The sequence below is a fragment of the Rhinoderma darwinii genome, chromosome 9, assembly GCF_050947455.1.
Source record: "Rhinoderma darwinii isolate aRhiDar2 chromosome 9, aRhiDar2.hap1, whole genome shotgun sequence".
Taxonomy (NCBI): Eukaryota; Metazoa; Chordata; class Amphibia; order Anura; family Rhinodermatidae; genus Rhinoderma; species Rhinoderma darwinii.
Window position 1 is genome coordinate 27992926 of NC_134695.1, and position 20513 is coordinate 28013438.

The following is a 20513-nucleotide window of genomic DNA, read 5'->3' on the forward strand; positions in this document are numbered from 1 at the left end:
CAGTGCCTGGTTTTCCCAAGCATACACCCCCAAGAAGTGTATTTCTATTGATGAGTCCTTGGTGGATTTTAAAGGGAGGGTTCAATTCCGCGAGTACCTGCCGGGTAAGAGGGCAAGGTATGGCGTGAAGATGTATGAGCTGTGCGAGAGTGCATCAGGGTATACATACAGGTTAAGGATATATGAAGGGAAGGACACCAGTGCTCAGCCCCCAGAATGCCCCCCCTTACTGGGAGTTAATGCAAAAATTGTGTGGGATTTGGTACACCCACTGCTGGACCAGGGTTACCACCTCCACCTGGATAATTTTTATACCGGCGTCCCACTCTTCAACTGCCTCGCTTCCAGTCCTGTGGCATGCGGCACTTCTAGAAGTAATCTGAGAGGCCTCCCTAAGACTCTGCAGGGCAAACAAGAAGGGGTGAGCGCAGGGCACATTCTAGCAGCAACATATTGTGTGTCAAGTACAAGGACAAGAGAGATGTCACACCAGTACCCATGTACCTGCACGAGGTACCAGTACAGAGACCCCTAAACCAGACTGCATCCTGTACTACAATAGGTACATGGGAGGGGTGGACTTGTCAGATCAAGTCCCGAAGCCCTACAGCGCCATGCGGTGTGGTATAAGAAGCTGGCCGGGCACATCATACAGATGGCATTGTACAATGTGTACGTGCTACGTCGATGTACAGGCCAGAGGGGAACTTTCCTGGAATTTCAAGAGGTGATTATCAAGAACCTAATCTTTAGGGACCAGGAACGGGGGGGCACCCAGTACTTCTGGAAGCGAGGCCACACGCATCGTACCAGGGCAACACTTTCCAGGAGAAGTTCCCCAAACTGGCAAGAAGGGAAAAAGTCAAAAGAGGTGCAAAGTCTGCTATAAGAGGGGTATAAGGGAGGACACAATATATCAATGTAACGCGTGTCCCGAAAAACCAGAGCTCTGTATGAAAGAGTGTTTTAAAATTTATCATACATCCCTTGTTTTATAATTTACCCCAATTCTACTTACCCTGATGCACTCCACACAGCTTATCCCCCCCTTATCTTTCCCTTCTGAGCCCTGCTGTGTGCCCAAGCAGCTGATAACAGCCACATTGAGGGTATTGCCATACCCAGGAGAACCCACATTACAGTTTATGGGGTGTATCTCTCCGGTCAAAATGCTCACTACACCTCTAGATGAATGCCTTAAGGGTGTAGTTTTTAAAACGGGGTCACTTCTTACGGGTTTCAACTGTACTGGGGCTTCTGCACACATGACTTTGCACGAGAAAATCCCCAGTAGGCCAAATGGTGGTCCTTTCGTTCTGAGCCCTCCCATGGGCCCAAACGGCAGTTTATCATCACAAATGGGGTATTGCTGCACTCAGGACAAATTGCGCAACAGAATGGGGTATTTTATTTCTTGTGAAAATAAGAAATTTTCAGCCAAAACTACATATTATTGGAAAAAATTAATTTTGTTTTAATTCCAAGCCCAATTCAAATAAGTTCTGTGAAAAAACTATGGGGTCAAAATGGTCACAACACCCATAAATGAATTCCTTGAGGGGTTTAGTTTCCAAAATGGGGTCACTTCTGGTGGGTTTCCATTGCTTTGATACCTATGGGGCTCTGCAAATGCGACATGGCACCCGAAAACCAAACCAGCAAAATCTGTACTCCAACAAACACATAGCGCTCCTTTCCTTCTGAGCCCTCCCATGGGCCAAAACAGCAGTTTATCGTCACAAATGGGGTATTGCCGCACTCAGGACAAATTGGGCAACAAAATGTAGTATTTTATTTCTTGTGAAAATAAGAATTTTTGAGCTAAAACGACATATTATTGGAAAAAATATTATTTTTTTTAATTCCCAGCCCAATTCAAATAAGTTCTGTGAAGAAACTATAGGGTCTAAATGGTCACAACACCCATAAATGAATTACTTGAGGGGTGTAGTTTCCAAAATGGGGTCAGTTCTAGTGGGTTTCCATTGCTTTGATACCTCTGGGGCTCTGCAAATGCGAGATGGCACCCGAAAACCAAACCAGCAAAATCTGCACTCCAAAGAACACACAGCGCTACTTCACTTCTGAGGCCTCCCATGGGCCCAAACTGCAGTTTATCGCCACAAATGGGGTATTGCTGCACTCAGGAGAAATTGGGCAACAAAATGGGGTATTTTGTTCCCTGTGAAAATAATAAATTTTGATCACAAATGACATCTTATTGGAAATAATGACATTTTTTTAATTTCACAGCCCAATTCAAATAGGTGCTGTGAAAAAACTGTGCGGTCAAAATTGTAACAACAACCATATTTGAATTCCTTGAGGGGTGTAGTTTCCAAAATGGGGTCACTTCTGTGGGTTTCCATTGCTTTGATACCTCTGGGGCTCTGCAAATGCAACATGGCACCCGAAAACCAATCCAGCAAAATCTGGACTCCAACAAACACATAGCGCTCCTTTCATTCTGAGCCCTCCCATGGGCCCAAACGGCAGTTTATCACCATAAATGGGGTATTGCTGCACTAAGGACAAATTGGGCAACAAAATGGGGTATTTTGTTCCCTGTGAAAATAATAAATTTTGATCACAAATGACATCTTATTGGAAATAATGACATTTTTTTAATTTCACAGCCCAATTCAAATAGGTGCTGTGAAAAAACTGTGCGGTCAAAATGGTAACAACAACCATAAATGAATTCCTTGAGGGGTGTAGTTTCCAAAATGGGGTCACTATTCAGGGATTCCTACTGTTTTGGCACCTCAACACCTCTTCAAACCTGGCATGCTGCCTAAAATATATTCTAATAAAAAAGAGGACTCAAAATGCACTAGGTGCTTCTTTGCTTCTAGGGCTTGTGTTTTAGTTCATGAGCGCAATAGAGACACATGTGGGACATTTCTAAAAACTGCAGAATCTGGACAATACATATTTAGTAGTGTTTCTCTGGTAAAACCTTCTGTGTTACAGAAAAAAAATGAATAAAATTGAAATTCAGCAAGAAAAATGAAATTTGCAAATTTCACCTCCACTTTGCTTTAATTCTTGTGAAATGCCTGAAGGGTTAAAAAACTTTCTAAATGCTGTTTTGAATACTTTGAGGGGTCTAGTTTTTAAAATGGGGTGTTTTATCAGGGTTTCTAATACATAGGCCCCTCAAAGCCTCTTCAGAACTCAAGAGGTACCTTAAAAAAAAGGATTTTGAAATTTTCTTAAAAATATGAGAAATTGCTGTTTAGGTTCTAAGCCTTGTAACGTCCAAGAAAAATAAAAGAATGTTCAAAAAACGATGCCAATCTAAAGTAGACATATGGGAAGTGTGAACTAGTAACTATTTTGGGTGGTATAACTGTCTGTTTTACAAGCAGATGCATTAAAATTCTGAAAAATGCTATTTTTTCCAAATTTTCACTAAATTTTGCAATTTTTCACCAATAAACCCTGAATATATCGACCAAATTTTACCACGAACATGAAGCCCAATGTGTCACGAGAAAACAATCTCAGAATCGCTTGGATAGGTTTAAGCATTCCGACGTTATTACCACATAAAGTGAAATATGTCAGATTTGAAAAATGGGCTCTGAGCCTTAAGGCCCAAACTAGGCTGCGTCCTTAAGGGGTTAACTTTTTATTAAAGGGGATCAATTGCCAAACATCTATAATAATTAAGAGGAACGCTATAGGGGGTGGGTGTAAGGGGCTCCTAGGGGTTTCTCTACACGCATACATATACACACAGTTGGATCACAGCTAATATCCAGAGTCAACGCAGCCGCCTAGCAGGACATTTTCGAGCACTTCATGCGGATTTCATTTTCCAGCAGGACTTGGCACCTGTCTACACTGCCAAAAGTACCATAGTTTTTGCTGCGGAAACCGCGGCCAAAAACGGCCAAAATGGACTCCCATTGATTTCAATGAGAGGTGGAGGCGTTTACCGCAAGCAAAAAAAAAACGCTCGCGGTAAAAAGAAGCGAAATGCCCTATCTTGAAGCGTTTTCCGCCTCAACAACCCCTTTGAAATCAATGGGAGATGGAAATAAACGCGTTTGCCACTTTTTTACGTTTTTTTTACGCGTTTTTCTGCAAAAAACACTCGCGGTTATTCCATCTTTCTGTTGGAGATAGCTTAAAAAGCCTCGAAAAAAACATGGCAAAAATCGTGAATTTTCTGCCTGCAAAAAACTCCATGGGAACATACCCTTAGACATAATCGTCAAGAGAAAAAAAATGCAGGAAATAGATCACTCTGTGTGTAATGAATCTATATAATATGAGTTTCACTTTTTGAATTGAATTTCTGAAATAAATGTAACTTTGATGATATTCTAATTCATTAAAGAGGCTCTGTCACCACATTATAAGTGCCCTATCTCCTACATAAGGAGATCAGGGCTATAATGTAAATGACAGCAGTGCTTTTTATTTAATAAAACGATCTATTTCCTCCACTTTATTAGCGATTTTAGATTTATGCTAATGAGTTGCTTAATGCCCAAGTGGGCGTATTTTTACTTTAGACCAAGTGGGCGTTGTACAGAGGAGTGTTTGACGCTGACCCAAGTAAAAATAAGCCCACTTTGGCATTAAGCAACTCATTAGCATAAATCTAAAATCGCTAATAAAGTGGTGAAAACAGATCGTTTTATTAAATAAAAAGCACTGCTGACACCTACATTATAGCGCCGATCTCCTTATTTAGGAGATACGGCACTTAATGTGGTGACAGAGCCTCTTTAAGGGGACACACACACACACACACACTAGTGTTAAAATAAAATAGCAGTCCAACATCATTAAACTGATAAATCAGTATTTTTGGTAGAAGTCATATTTCTACATAGAAAAAAATTTACTTGTAAGTGTAGTAGAAAATAAACAGAGCCAACAATTAGGACACTCATGCCGCTCATTCGGAGAAATTTAATCATTAATTGAAAGGAGCTTGTTCAGAATAATAGCAGTGAGGAGTTAAATTGGTGAAGTCATTCATTCTGTGGAATAACAGGTATCAATTTTGGCCCTTGTATAAGGTTGGAGGGTGGCAAATGTTGCACATATTGGTTATAGTGCATTTCCTTCTGAAATATTGGGGGAAATGGGTCATTCCAGACATTGTTCTGATGAAATACGTACTTTGAATAAAAAGTTGATTGGAGAGGGAAAAACAGAGAAGTACAGCAAATTATAGGCTGCTCAGCCAAAATAATCGGAAATGCCTTGAAGGGGCCACCAAAACCTGAAAAACACGGAAGCAAGCGGGGAAACCACCATTTGAATGGATAGAAGAATAACCAAAATCTCAGCCAATGATCACCTCTAGAAAGATCAAAGAAGATCTAAGGTTACCAGTGAGCACTTCTACAATCAGAGGATGATTACGTGAAGTCAAGTTACCAGCAACAATTCCCTGCGAAGTCCCGTTGTTGAAAAAAACGACATGTGCTGAATAGGTTAAAATATGCCAAGGAACACATTGACTGGCCCAAACAGAAATGGTGCAACATTTTGTGAACGGATTAAAACAAAATGTTCTTTTTCGGTCTAGTGGCCGCAGATAGTATGTCAGAAGAACCCCGAGAACTGAATTCAAGCCACAAGACAGTAGTGGTGATGTAGGGATATTTTGCATACCGTGGTGTTGGGCCTATTTATCGCATACAAGGGATCATGGATCAGTTTGAATATAACAAAATATTTAAGGAGATCATGTTGCCCTAATGCCGAAGAAGAAATGCCCTTGATTCAACATGACAAAACACAGCAGTAAGCGAACAACATCTTGGTTACAGACAAACAGGATTGAGGTAATGAAGTGACCAGCCCAATCCCCTGACTGCAATCCCATAGAGAACTTTTGGGGTGACATTAAAAATGCGGCTTATGAGGCAAAACCCAAAAAAGCAGAATTGTGGAATGTTGTCCTATCTTCCAGGACTTCAGAGGTGCCAGAAGCTGGTAGACTCCATGCAACACAGATGTCAAATAGTTCTCAAAAACAAGGGTTATGCCACTAAATATTAGTTCAGTAAAGTGAAATATGAAACATTTTTTTCAGTTTATACATTAAATTTTTGAGTTTTTAAAGAAAAAGTGCTGGCACTGCTATTTTTTTGAACAGCCTAATATTCCTTTTTCTTTCCTGTCTGTAAAGGATTATCCCCTTAACGACATCCTATGTACTATTACGTTGTTAAGTCATTAAGTCATTACGTTGTTAAGTCATTAAGGACTTAACACAACACAACGTATGGCTGCTTTGGCAGACCTGAGGCCTAACAAAGGCCTGTCTGCAAAGTATGGAAGCCTGTTAGGTCCCCACCGGAGGCGGGGCCTAAAAGGCTTCCGGCCGCAGAAATAAGAGCGCAGGCTCAGAAGCTGAGCCTGCGGCATCAGCTGTATGTTACAGCTGTCACCCTGCTGTAATGACAGGAACGGAGCTAGCTCTGATCCCTGCCATTAACAGCTTACATGCCGCGATCAAAAGCAATTGCGGCATCTTAGTGGTTTGAAGCTGAACAGCATTGCTGCGATGTGATCACAGGGATTCCGATCGTTGCTATAGCAACCGAGACCTAACAATGGCCTCCTGGTCTGCTATGTACGGAAAACCCATAAGTCAGTGAATAACTAGCAGCTCTAATGCATTGCACTACGTGCGTGCAGGGCTTCAAGTCCCCTAGTGAAACAAAAAAAAATATTTTAAAAAAAAATGTTGAATAAAAGTCTGAAAATAAAAGTTTCAAGTTAAAGAAAAACCAAAACAAACAAAACACTGCCTTTTTTCCTATGAGAAGACTTCTATTATAGGAAAAAAAGGAAAACTTAAAGCAAAAGTACACATATATTTGGTATCACCGCGTCTGTAACGACCCAAACTATGAAACTATAGTATTATTTTCCCCGCAGGTTGAACACCGAAAAAATAAATAAATAAATAAATAACAATGCCAAAATCGCTATTTTTGGGTCACCACTCCTCCCAAAACATAAAATGAAAAGTGATCAAAAAGTCGAATGTACCCCAAAATAGTACCAATAAAAACTACAACCTGTCCCGCAAAACAACAACAGGACCTTACACAGCTTATTTGTCTGAAAAAAAAAAAGTTATGACTCTCAGAATATGGTGACAAAAAAACCCAAAAAACTAAAAAGGCATTTTATAGTGCAAAACTTAAAAAAAATAACAAATAAAAATAACTGTATACATATGGTATTATAATAATCGTATCGACCTGCAGAATAAAGTAAAAATTTCATTTATAGCCCACGATGAACACTAAAAAAATAAATAAAAAGAATTGCTTGTTTTTGGTCACCTTGCTTGTCAAAAAATTGAATAAAAAGTGATCCAAATATCACATATATAGCCAAAATGGTACCAATGAAAAACTACAGATTGTCCCACAACAAATAAGCTCTCAGAATATGGCAACACAAAATGTGCAAAGTGTTCCAAAAGCGGATAAGATTGGGCACCATTTATCAGTGCGACACTAGCCACACATCTTTGGATTATTTATTTACCGCATTATTATACCCTCTCATTATGGCCTGATGTACTTTGCCCAGCTTACATATGCCCCCACATTATAAACTAAAATACCAGCAAAACCCCAAACAGAACAGCTAAATCTGCACTCCAAAAGTCAAATCACGCTCCCTCCCATATGCACAAACAGCAGTTTTATGTCCACATATATGTCATCGCCATTCCTGGGAGTACCCGCTTAACAGTTTGAGATATTTGTTTTCAGTGGCACAAACTGGGCACACCATATTGTGCACAAAAATGGCATTTCAGTGGAAAATTGTAATTTTTACTTTGCACCAACCGCTGCGCAATAATTTCTAATGAAAAAATACCTGTGGGGTCAAAATGCTCACTACCCTACACCCATTAATATGCCCTAAGGGGTGTCATTTCTAAAATAGGGGTCACTACTTAAGGGTTTGTTTTACTATTTGAGCTCAGAACCTGCAATTTTGTGCCAATGCTGTGAAAAATCACCAAAATTGGCCTCAAATGCGCATGGTGCTCTTCAATTCTGAGCCCTGTTATTTGCCCAGGCAAAAGATAAATTTCCTGAGGGGTGTTTTTCTAAAATGGGGTCACTTCTTGGGGGTTTACACTGTACTCTGATACCTCGGGGTTTTGCAAATGCGACAAAGCATCCAAAAACCAAATAGGCAAAATCTTCATGCCAAATGGGCACCTGCCTTTTTGAACCCTGCCGTGTGTCCAAACAGCAGTTTATGACGCCATATAGGTTATTGCCGTAATTGGGAGAAGTTGCTTTTTAAATGTTGGGGGGCATTTTCTCCTTTATTCCTTGTACAAATTTAAAATGTTCACGTTTTAAAGCAGGAAAAATGTAATCTTCAATTTCACTGCATAATTCCACAAATTTCAGTTAAAAACCTGTGGGGTAAAAATGCTCACTATACCCCTTGATAAATTCCTTCAGGGGTATAGTTTCCCACTTTTGGGGGGGGTTTCCACTGATTTGGTCACACAAGTTTTGAAATTGAGACATGACACCCAAAAACCAAATCCGCTAAATCTGAATGCCAAATAGCGCACCTTCCTTTCTGAGCCCTGCCGTGTGTCCAATCAGCAGTGTATGACCACATGTGGGGTATTGCTGTACTCGGGAAAAAAAATTGCTTTACAAAATGTTGGGGTGCATTTTCTCCTTTATTCTTTGTAAAAATGCCATGTATTTTTCAGAAAAAAAAATCATTTTAAATTTCACTACATCATTACACAAAATTCTGCAAAAAACTTGTGTGGTCAAAATGCTCACTATACCCCTCGATAAATTCCTTAATGGGTGTAGTTTCCCAAATAGGGTCACTTTTGGGGACTTTTTACTGATTTGGTCCCGAAAGGGCTTTGCAAATGTGACATGGCACCGTAAACCCTTCCAGCAAAACATGAGCTCCAAAAGCCAAATGGTACTCCTTCCCTACTGAGCCCTGCCGTGGCTCCAAGCTGCAGTTTATTGCGACATGTGGAGTATTGCCGTAATAGGGAGAAATTGGTTTTAAAATGTTGGTGAGCTTTTTCTCTTTTATGCCTTGTAAAAATTTTATATGTCTATGTTTTATTGGAAAAAATGTAATTTAATTTTCACTGCATAGATCCACTAAATTCCACAAAAAACCTGTGGGGTTCAAATGCTCACTATACCCCTTGATAAAGTCCTTGAGGGGTGTCGTTTGCCAAATGGTGTCATTTTGGGGGTGTTTCTACTGTTTTGGCACCATAAGACCTCTTCAAACCTGACATGGTGCCTAAAATATATTCTAATAAAAAGGAGGCCTCAGAATCTACTAGGTGCTACTTTGCTTCTGAGGCCTGTGCTTCAGTCCAGTAGCGCACTAGGGCTATATGTGGGATGTTTCTAAAAACTGCAGAATCTGGGCAATAAATATTTAGTTGTGTTTCTCTGGTAGAACCTTCTGGGTAAGGTTATGTTCACACACTAGACTAAAAAAATCTGAAAATATGGAACGGTTTTCAAGGGAAAACAGCTCCTGATTTTCAGACGTATTTTAAGCCACTCACGATTTTCGCAGCTTTTTTCACTGCCGTTTTTGGAGCGGTTTTCAATAGAGTCAATGAAAAACGGCTCCAAAAACGTCCCAGGAAGTGTCTTGCACTTCTTTTTCCACGGGCGGTTTTTTATGCCCCCGTTTTTCAAAACGGCCGCGTAAAAAAACGGCCCATCGGAACAGAACGCCGTTTTTCCCATTGAAATCAATGGGCAGATGTTTGGGGCAGTTCTGCTTCCGATTTTTCAGGCGTTTAAGGCCCGAAAAACATCCAAAAACACGCTGTGTGAACATACCCTTAGGGTATGTGCACACACACTAATTACGTCCGTAATTGACGGACGTATTTCGGCCGCAAGTACCGGACCGAACACACTGTAGGGAGCCGGGCTCCTAGCATCATACTTATGTACGACGCTAGGAGTCCCTGCCTCGCTGCAGGACAACTGTCCTGTACTGTAATCATGTTTTCAGTACGGGACAGTTGTCCTGCAGCGAGGCAGGGACTCCTAGCGTCGTACATAAGTATGATGCTAGGAGCCCGACTCCCTGCACTGTGTTCGGTCTGGTACTTGCGGCCGAAATACGTCCGTCAATTATGGACGTAATTAGTGTGTGTGCACATACCCTTACAGAAAAAAAACCAAAACAGATTAAGGCGAAATTCACACGAACGTGTGCATTTTGCGCGTGCAAAAAATGCAGCGTTTTTTTGCGCGTTGCAGTTTCGTGTGTCATCAGAGTTTGGTGCGTGGCTGTGTGATTTTCGCGCATATACCATCCTTACGACACGCTGTTTTGAGGTTTCGAAAAATAAATTAAGGAGGTGGTTTTATTTTTCTCTTAATTTAATACGTTCAAGTATAGGACATGTCGTGAGTTTCACGCCGCGGACACACGCTGCGTGAAAAACACGGAATGTCTCCATTGCCTTACATAGGTCTGTGCGAATTGTTTTGTTTCACTACATTGACAGTGATAACTTTTTAATTTTTCCGTGCATTGAGCGGTGTGAGGGCTTATTTTTTGCAGGACGAGCTGTAGTTCTTATTGGCACCACTTGCTGGTACAGATGACTTTTTGATCACTTATAAAAAAAAATTTTGGGAGCTAAGGTGCCCAAACAACTGCAAATTTGGCGGTTTACAATTGTAATTTTTTACGGCGTTCACCGTGCATGTTAAATAATGCCATATTGTATAGGTTCAGACTTTTACCGACCGAAAAATACCAATTATGTTTACTTTGTTTGTTTTTTACATTACTTTAGAGGAAAAATGGGAAAAGCTTGTTTCTTTAACTTTTTTTTTTGCACTACTAAAAACTTTATATCACTACTTTTTACACATTTTATTAGTCCCCCTAGGGGACTTGAACCACCGATCGTTAGATCGCTGGTACAATATACTGCAATACTAATATATCAGATTCTGCCATCGTGATGGACTGCAGCCTCAGAAAGATCCCAGCGAGTCAGAACGAAACTTCGCTGTTGGGGTGAATAAACACACCTTTTGCTTTATTCACTAACTGGAGTGCTTCCTCAATTCTTTTTGTCTTGTATCCATGGGCTCTTGGGATCAGAAACTGCAGCTCCTCAAAGTGGGCAATTTTCTGTTGCTTGGATGGAGACTAACCACTTTTTGATTGCTTAGAGATTTGCTTTCAAAAACGATCTTGCACTATTCGACCATCGGTTACCAAAAAATGTAACATAAATCACACCTGAGGCCACATTTAAAATTTTGGTATTTGGGCACGTTTAACCCCTTCCCTCTTTGGCCACTTTTGACCTTCCTGACAGAGCCTCTTTTTTCAAACCTGGCATGTTTCACTTTATGTGGTAATAACTTCAAAATGCTTTTACCTATCCAAGCAATTCTAAGAATGTTTTCTCGTGACACATTGGACTTTATGTTACTAGAAAAATTTGCTCAATACATTTAGTATTTAAATGTGAAAAACACCAAAATTTTGTGAAAAATTGCATTTCTCTAAATTTAAATAGATTTGCTTGTAAGAGAGGCAGTTATACCACACAAAATTGTTGCTAATTAACCTCCCCAATATGTCTGCTTTAGATTAACATAGTTTTTTGAACATTCTTTTATTTTTCTAGGATGTTACAAGGCTTAGAACTTTAGCAGCAATTTCTCACATTTTCAAGAAAATTTGAAAAGGCTATTTTTACAGGGGCCAGTTCAGATGTGAAGTGGCTTTGAGGGCCTTCTATATTAGAAACTCCCAATAAGTCACCCATTTTTAAAAACATCACTCCTCAAAGTGTTCAAACCAGCATTTAGAAAGTTTCTTTACCCTTTAGACGTTTCACAGGAATTAAAGCAAAGTAGAGGTAAAATGTACAAATTTCATTTTTTTTTTTTGCAGAAATTCATTTTTAATCCATTTTTTTTTGTAACACAGAAAGTTTTACCAGAGAAATGCAACTCAATATTTATTGCTCCAGTTCTGCAGTACTGGAAATATCCCACATGTGGCCCTCCTAGCGTACTAATGGACTGAAGCACCGACCTCAGAAGCAAAGGAGCACCTAGTAGATTTTGGGGCCGCCGTTTTATTAAAATATATTTTAGGCACCATGTCAGGTTTGAAGGGCTCTTGCGGTACCAAAACAGTGGAAATCCCTCAAATGTGACCCAATTTGGGAAACTGCACCCCTCAAATAAATTATCTAGGGGTATAGTGAGCATTTTGACCCGACAGGTTTATAGGCCGTGAAAATTTAAATCTACATTTTTTCAAAAGAAAATGTAGATTTAGCTAGTTTTTTCTCTTTTCCACAAGGACTAAAAGGGGAAAAAGCACCACAGCATTTGTAAAGCAATTTCTGCCGAGTACAAAAATACCCCAGATGTGGTCATAAACGGCTGTTTGGAGACACGGCAGGGCTTAGAAGAGAAAGAGCGTCATTTGGCTTGTGGTGCTCAAATTTAGCAGGAATGGTTTGCGGAGGCAATGTCGAATTTGCAAAGTCCCTGAGGGGACAAAACAGTGGAAACCCCCCAGAAGTGACCCCATTTTGGAAATTATCTAGAGGTATAGTGAGCATTTTGACCCCACAGGTGTTTCATAGAATTAGAATTGGGCAGTGAAAATAAAAAACAATCCCTTTTCTTCAATAAGACGTAGCTTTAGCTCAAAATTTTTCATTTTCTCAACAAAAAGGACCTCAACATTTGTAAAGCAAATTTCTCCCGATTATGGCAATACCCCATTTGTGGTCATAAACTGCTGTTTGGGCACACAGTAAGGCCTAGAAGGGAAGAAGTGGCATTTGGCGTGCAGATTTTGCTGGATTGGCTTCTGGGCGCTATGTCCCATTTGCAAAGACCCTGTGGAACCAAAGCAGTGGAAACCCCAGAAGTGACCCCATTTTGGAAACTACACCCCTCAAGGTATTCATCTAGGGGCGTAGTGAGCATGTCAACCCCGCAGGTGTTTTGCAGAAATTAGTGTGCACTCGATGTTGCAGAGTGAAAATTGAATACGCAAATATGTGGTCCCTAGCTTGTGCCACCAAAACAAGTCCGCTCTGCAATTATTATGCTGTGTTTCCCGGTTTTAGAATCACCCTACATGCGGCCCAAATCTTTTGCCTGGACATTTGACAGGGCTCAGGAGTGAAGGAGTACCATGCAAAATGGAGGTCTAATTAGAGGCGATTTACAAAAGTATTGGTTCACAATTGCAGAGGCTCTGATGTGAAGTAATAAAAAAAAAACTGAGACGTGACCCCAGTTTGGAAACTGAACCCCCCAAGGCATTTATTAAGGGGTGTAGTGACCATTTTCACCCCACAGGTCTTTTTCATAAATGATTGCGTTGCGGATGGTGGGTGCAAAGTAAGAATTTCAATTTATCTCTAGATATGCCATTTCAGTGGCAAATATGTTGTGCCCAGCTTGTGCCACTGGAAAAACAAACCCCAAAAATTGTTAAAAGGGTTCTCCCGGGTATGGCAATGCCATATATGTGGAAGTAAACTGCTGTTTGGGCAAGCTGTAGATCTCAGATGGGTGGGAGCGCCATTTGGCTTTTGGAGCGTGTATTTTGCTTGGTAGTAGTTTTGTTTGGAGTCTTACTGGTATTTCAGTTTATAATGTGGGGGTACATGTAAGCTGGGCAGAGTCAGGTGGTATAATAATGGGGTAAAAAAAATAAAAATAATAATCCATAGATATTTGTTACTCTGTGAAGAAATCCTTTCTTCACAGGCCAGGATCGCACTGATAAATGTCCTTCCTTATCCCCCTTTTGGTCCACACTACGCACCTTTGCAGTTTGGGCAATTTTGCTGGGAAGTGTTGTCCTGGTATAATATGGGCAACCTTGCTTTCAGCAGATATGTTTGAGCCCTACCCTTCCTGGTTCCCTAATTTTAGCGCCTTGAAACAGAAGAAATCTTCCCCTCGGGTCTGCACAACTGCATATTTTTTATTTCCTCATGTATTTGAACTAATTTAATTTTTTCATAGACTTTGTGGGCTGTTTTTTGTGGGCTGTTTTTTGGCGGGACAAGCTGTAGTTTTTATTGGTACCATTTTGGGGTACATGCAACTTTTTAATCACTTTTTATCCTATTTTCTGGGAGGCCAGTTGACCAAAAAACTGCAATTCTGGAATAGTTCTTTAGGTTTTTTTTCATACAACGTTCACCATGCGTTATAAAATTACATGTTAGCTTTATTCTGCGGGTCAGTCTGATTCTGGCGATATCTCATTTATAGCACTTTTTATGTTTTACAACTTTTTGCACAATAAAATTACTTTTGTAAAAATATATTTTTTCTGTCGCCAAGCTGTGGGAACCATAACGTTTTAATTTTTTCATCGACGGAGCTGTATGAGGGCTTGTTCTTTGCGAGACGAGCAATAGTTTTTATAGGTACCATTTTTGGATTCATGCAACTTTATGATCACTTTTTATTCCAATATTTGTAGGGCAAAGTGTCAAAAAACCAGAAATTCTGGTACGTTTTTTTACGTTTTTTTTTTTTTACGCCGTTCACAGTATGGAATAACTAACATTTTTATAGTTCAGGCTGTTACTGTCGCGACTATACCAAATATGTATGGTTTCTTTCTTTTTTTCTATAATAAAGGACTTGATAAGTAAAAAGGGCGATTGTGTTTTATTTTATTACTTGAAACTTTTATTACATGTTTTAAAACTTTTTTTTCACTTTTTTAAGTCGCACTAGGGGACTTGAAGGTCCAACTGTATGATTTTTTTTTTCTAATACATTGCACTACCTATGTAGTACAATGTATTAGATCTGTCAGTCATTCACTGACAGAAACCAGATTAGGCTTAGTCTCTGGGCGGGGCCTAATCGGCTTCCGTAATGGCAGAGCAGGAAGCCATTGTTAGGCCTCCTGTTGCCATAGCAGCAGTCTGCTGCCCTGCAATTGAAGTGCAGAGCTGCCGATCTGATAGCAACCTCTAAGATGCAGCGATTTGCTGCATCTAAGGGGCTAATGGCAGGGATCGGAGCTAGCTCCGGTTCCTGCCGTTACAGGTGGATGTCAGCTGTAACATATAGCTGACATCCACCGCTGATGACCCCGGCTCAGCTCATCTTTCAGGCCCCGCCTCCGGCTTCCGTGCTAGGCAGAACGGGAGGTCAGTATTAGGCCTTCGGTTGCCATTGCAGCCACCGGAACCCCGGCAATTTAATTGCTGGGGTGCCGATGAGATACAAACTCCTTAAATGCAGCGATCGGTTTTGACCGCTGTATTTAAAGGGTTAATGGCAGGCATCTAAGCTAGTTTTGGTCCCCGCCATTACAGCACTGGCTTTCCATGACGTATCCATACGACAATAGTAAGGAAGGGGTTAAAGTGGTTGATCACTACCAAAAAAAAAAAAAAAAGACTGCCTATCCTCACGATAGGCCATGAATATCTGATTGGTGGGGTAGGCCATCTATTTTTTGGAACTTGACAACCCGTTAAGGCTGTTTTCTTTCCGTGTGTCATCCGTATTTTGTGTTCCGTACCCATAGGAAAGCCACGTGATTGTATTTTCAAGAAGTTTCAGAGCTAAGTATCCACAAAATGCGGATAGCACACTCAACAAAAACATTGTCATCTGCATGAGCACTAAGGTGCAGGATCAGAGGTTTCGGACACTGAAAATGACAGTAAGAGGGCATAAGTCACTCACCAGACTCCTGATGGTGATTGTGAAGGCACAGCTTATATTTCTTCACAATTTCCATGAACTTAATGGAGGCTTTAGTGAAAGGTTTATTCGCATCTCAGTGGTTTATGGCCTAGCCACAGGGTAGGCCATAAATGTCAAACAGATGCATTGGGCACCTCTGGAACACCCACATATGAGTTCCGTACACATACGGTGACGCTTGGCTGATGTTATGGATTTAGTAGCTGGGCGTGTTTTTTGATAAATGCAGTGGCCAAATGGCATTTATGTTTACTACCATCACATTAACATTTATGTATGGTACGAGAAAAAATTAATTATAAAACGCTTGTCTGTTTGCAAGAAAACCAGCAAACTCAGATCATTGGTGAGAGCCTAGCAACAACTGCAGAAGATGACAAGTGTCAGGGGGAGCCGCTACAGACATAAGTGGGGATTCCAAAGGTGGCACCAACCGGGGCCGGCCTTAGGATAGATGGCACCACACTGCCATCATAAAACACAATGTCCGATAAAAAAGTATAATGCCCTATACAGTGCCCTCACGAAGTATAATGCCCCTTTAGTGCCCCCATAAGTATAATAATATTATATATGGCCTATCTTCACGATAGGCCATATATTATATGTTGAGGCCATATATTTTATATATACACTACCGTTCAAAAGTTTAGGGTCACTAAGGCGGGATTCACACGACCGGGTCCCGCCCGAGCCCGAGTGCCGGCCGGTAAAATCGGCCATTTTGCCCGGCCGGTTTGCATAAAGTTTTGCATCCGTGCCGGGCCGGACAGATCTGGACAGTGACATCAGCGGCAACTCCTGAAGGGGAATCCCCATGTGTTCGGGGATTCCGCTTCAGGAGTTTCCCCTGATGTCACTGCCCAGATATGGACAGAGACATCAAGCGCTCTGTGCAGGAGCGGAATCCCCGAATACACGGGGATTCCGCTCCTTCAAGGAGCTAAAGTGCGGCTAGCACATAGCAGAGCGGGGAGTTACCTCCCCGCTCTGCTATAGTGGCGTCGCTACAGTAGTAGCAGCAGCTGCTAGCGGCGCCATCGAAGGTGTCGCCGGGCCAGGGCGCTTTTAAAACAAGCAGGGGAAGGCAGCCAGCGCATCAACTCCTCCTCCTCACATGCACTCTGCGCTGTGAGGAGATAGAGCGCAAGCGCCGGAAAACCCGGCCATCACTCGGGACACATCCCGGTGATGGCCGTGTATTACCCGGCCCCATAGACTTCTATGGGAGCCGGGCGGCCGGGTACCCGGCCGAAGATAGAGCATGTCCTATTTTTTGACAGCCGGTTTTCCCGGACGTCAAAAAATCGGTTGTGTGAATAGCCCCATTAGGGGTCTATTATTCCTAATGCAGCCGGGTGCCGGCCGATTTATGAACGGCCGGCACCCGGCCGGGAAACCCTGTCGTGGGAATGAGGCCTTAGAAATGTCCTTATTTTTGCAATGAAGATAACATTAAATTAATCAGAAATACACTCTATACATTGTTAATGTGCTAAATGACTATTCTAGCTGCAAACTTCTGGTTTTTAATGCAATATCTACATAGGTGTATAGAGGCCCATTTCCAGCAACCATCACTCCAGTGTTCTAATGGAACATTGTGTTTGCTAACTGTGTTAGAAGGCTAATGGATGATTAGAAAACACTTAAAGCCTTGTGCAATTATGTTAGCACCGCTGTAAACAGATTTGCTGTTTAGAGGAGCTATAAAACTGACTTTCCTTTGAGCTAGTTGAGAATCTGGAGCATTACATTTGTGGGTTCGATTAAACTCTCAAAATGGCTAGAAAGAGAGAGCTTTCATGTGAAACTCGACAGTCTATTCTTGTTCTTAGAAATGAAGGCTATTCCATGCGAGAAATTGACAGGCTCTAACCAGAGTAGAAAGAGAAGTGGGAGGCCCCGCTGCACAACTGAGCAACAAGACAAGTACATTAGAGTCTCTAGTTTGAGAAATAGACGCCTCACAGGTCCTCAACTGGCTGCTTCATTAAATAGTACCCGCAAAACGCCAGTGTCAACATCTACAGTAAAGAGGCGACTCTGGGATGCTGGCCTTCAGGGCAGAGTGGCAAAGAAAAAGCCATATCTAGGACTGGCTAATAAAAGGAACAGATTAATATGGGCAAAAGCACACAGACATTGGACAGATGAAGATTGGAAAAAAGTGTTATGGACAGACGAATCGAAGTTTGAGGTGTTTGGATCACACAGAAGAACATTTGTGAGACGCAGAACAACTGAAAAGATGCTGGAAGAGTGCCTGACGCCATCTGTCAAGCATGGTGGAGGTAATGTGATGGTCTGAGGTTGCTTTGGTTCTGGTAAAGTGGGAGATTTGTACAAGGTATAAGGGATTTTGAATAAGGAAGGCCATCACTCCATTTTGCAACGCCATGCCATACCTGTGGACAGCGCTTGATTGGAGCCAATTTCATCCTACAACAGGACAATGACCCAAAGCACACCTCCAAATTATGCAAGAACTGTTTAGGGAAGAAGCAGGCAGCTGGTATTCTATCTGTAATGGAGTGGCCAGCGCAGTCACCAGATCTCAACCCCATAGAGCTGTTGTGGGAGCAGTTTGACCGTATGGTACGCAAGAAGTGCCCATCAAGCCAATCCAACTTGTGGGAGGGGCTCCTGGAAGCATGGGGTGAAATTTATCCCGATTACCTCAGCAAATTAACAGCTAGAATGCCAAAGGTCTGCAATGCTGTAATTGCTGCAAATGGAGCATTCTTTGACGAAAGCAAAGTTTGAAGGAGAAAATTATTATTTCAAATAAAAATCATTATTTCTAACCTTGTCAATGTTTTGACTATATTTTCTAGTCATTTTGCAACTCATTTGATAAATATAAGTGTGAGTTTTCATGGAAAACACAAAATTGTCTGGGTGACCCCAAACTTTTGAACGGTAGTGTATATGGACAGAAACATCAAGTGGAGCGCTCCAGGATCGGAATCCCCAGCCACAGGGGGGATTCCTGCGCCTTCAGGGAGCTACAGTGGCCCTAGTACATTGCAGAGCAAGGAGATACCTCCCTGTTCTGCTATAGTGGTGTCGCTACCGCTGTAGCAGCCACAGCGGCGCCGCCGGAAAGCAGCTGCTGAGTCGCCGGGCCCGGGGCGCTTCTGAAACAAGAAGGGGAGGAGAGCCAGCGCAGCACCCCCTTCCACCTGCTGGAGTGATGCGCCCTGTGCAATGGCACGGGTCGCACACCACTAAGGCCGGCCCTGGAACCAACATCATTGTACATTTGTACCCTTTCTTGTGGATATTCCATAAAGCTGAATAATACAAATACACCTTTAAGCCTTTACATGATATAAATGTACGTCATGCTGGATGAATTGGTTTTACAAAAATATATTTATATAATATGATTTAAAAAATATATATTTAAAAAAATTGAACACTGCACATTATTGTAATAAAAAAAAATGTAGCGCAATGTAAAACTCTGTGCAACATAAATATAATGTTAGTTTGAAAAATAAAAATAATCACCCAATGCTCTCTTTCGACCATATCATCCCAGTCTGAGTGCCGACTGCAACACACGTAGGTCCAGGCTTTATCCTTTGTGTTACGGTCACCGTATCATGGACATGATGTGTCCCTCCATTCTGGGCAGTTATGCAACTAAAAGACAAATATACATATAGAAGTTTAAAATTTAACTTTAGACTAATTTTTATTTAATACTGCAGATGCTGGTATTCAGACATCATACAAACTTAACCAGTAGTGAAAATATGACAAAAACATATATTGTTACTTACAAGATTAATAAGACTGGAGACTTCCATATCCGTTCTCCTATATCATTCCATTTCTATTGTGTGTCTTCCTTCAAGCCTGGAAGCCGAAAATGGAGTTTTCTCTTCCACCAAAGAATGATGTAATTTCTTGTTCCTGCAAAGAATTCTGCAAAGCAAAACGCAGCAAATCCGCAACACACATTACGTCTACGGATTTCATTGCAGATTTTTTAAACTCCATTGAACTCAATGGGGAAATTCTGCAACACGTCCGCATGAAAATTCCGCACCGAGGCCTATTTTCCGCAACGAGTTTTCCCACAATGTCTGCACTAAGTTACCAAAGAAGGTATAGAAACTACTGCAAAAAAAAGTCTGCTGCGGATTTCCACTGTGGATCGTATGCAGCGGAATTCCACAGCAAATTAGCCACGTGTGAACATGCCCTAAATGTGCTAAGAAAACCCATATCAACATGCTGTGTATGTAGGCTTTCTCCTAAGTAATGTGCAACATGTAGAGAGAAATTGTTGGCACTACCTTCACTTGTGGCGTCTCAGGTACATGTGCTTGCTGGGACTTGTGGTTCGATAGCCTTTGTTCAGTGGTGCTCAGTGCGTGTAAAAGGAAGGCATAAGCATATATCCAACATATAGAAGAATAGACTGCACGACACTCACCGCTTTCAAAAGGTTCCTTTATTCTATGTAGAGGCAGGCATAACGCAGGAGAGGTGGCAGTTGGCCTACGACCGCTTCACGTCCTCCAGATGCTTTATCAAGGATGCCTTGATAAACCGTCTGGAGGACGTGAAACGATTGTAGGCCAACGGACTCATCTCCCGCGTTATGCCTGCCTCTACATAGAATAAAGGAACCTTTTGAAAGCGGTGAGTGTTGTGCCGTCTATTCTTCTATATGTTGGATATATTTCTCCTAAGTAACTATAGACTTTAACGCTTTCCCGT

The 20513-nt window shown here is 41.4% G+C and overlaps 1 protein-coding gene across 5 annotated transcripts in view; it reads right to left on the bottom strand.

Moving 5' to 3' along the window:
• LOC142660301 (transmembrane protein 272-like) overlaps nt 1-20513 on the bottom strand; it is a 108202-nt gene that overhangs the window by 22038 nt on the left and 65651 nt on the right. Inside the window, exon 6 of one of the 5 annotated variants that reach the window (XR_012850455.1) lies at nt 19293-19427. The exons of the other annotated variants lie outside the window; for them this stretch is intronic. The gene's annotated coding sequence lies outside the window, so the exon portion shown is untranslated. The remainder of the gene's footprint in view (nt 1-19292; nt 19428-20513) is intronic. 5 annotated transcript variants of the gene reach the window in all.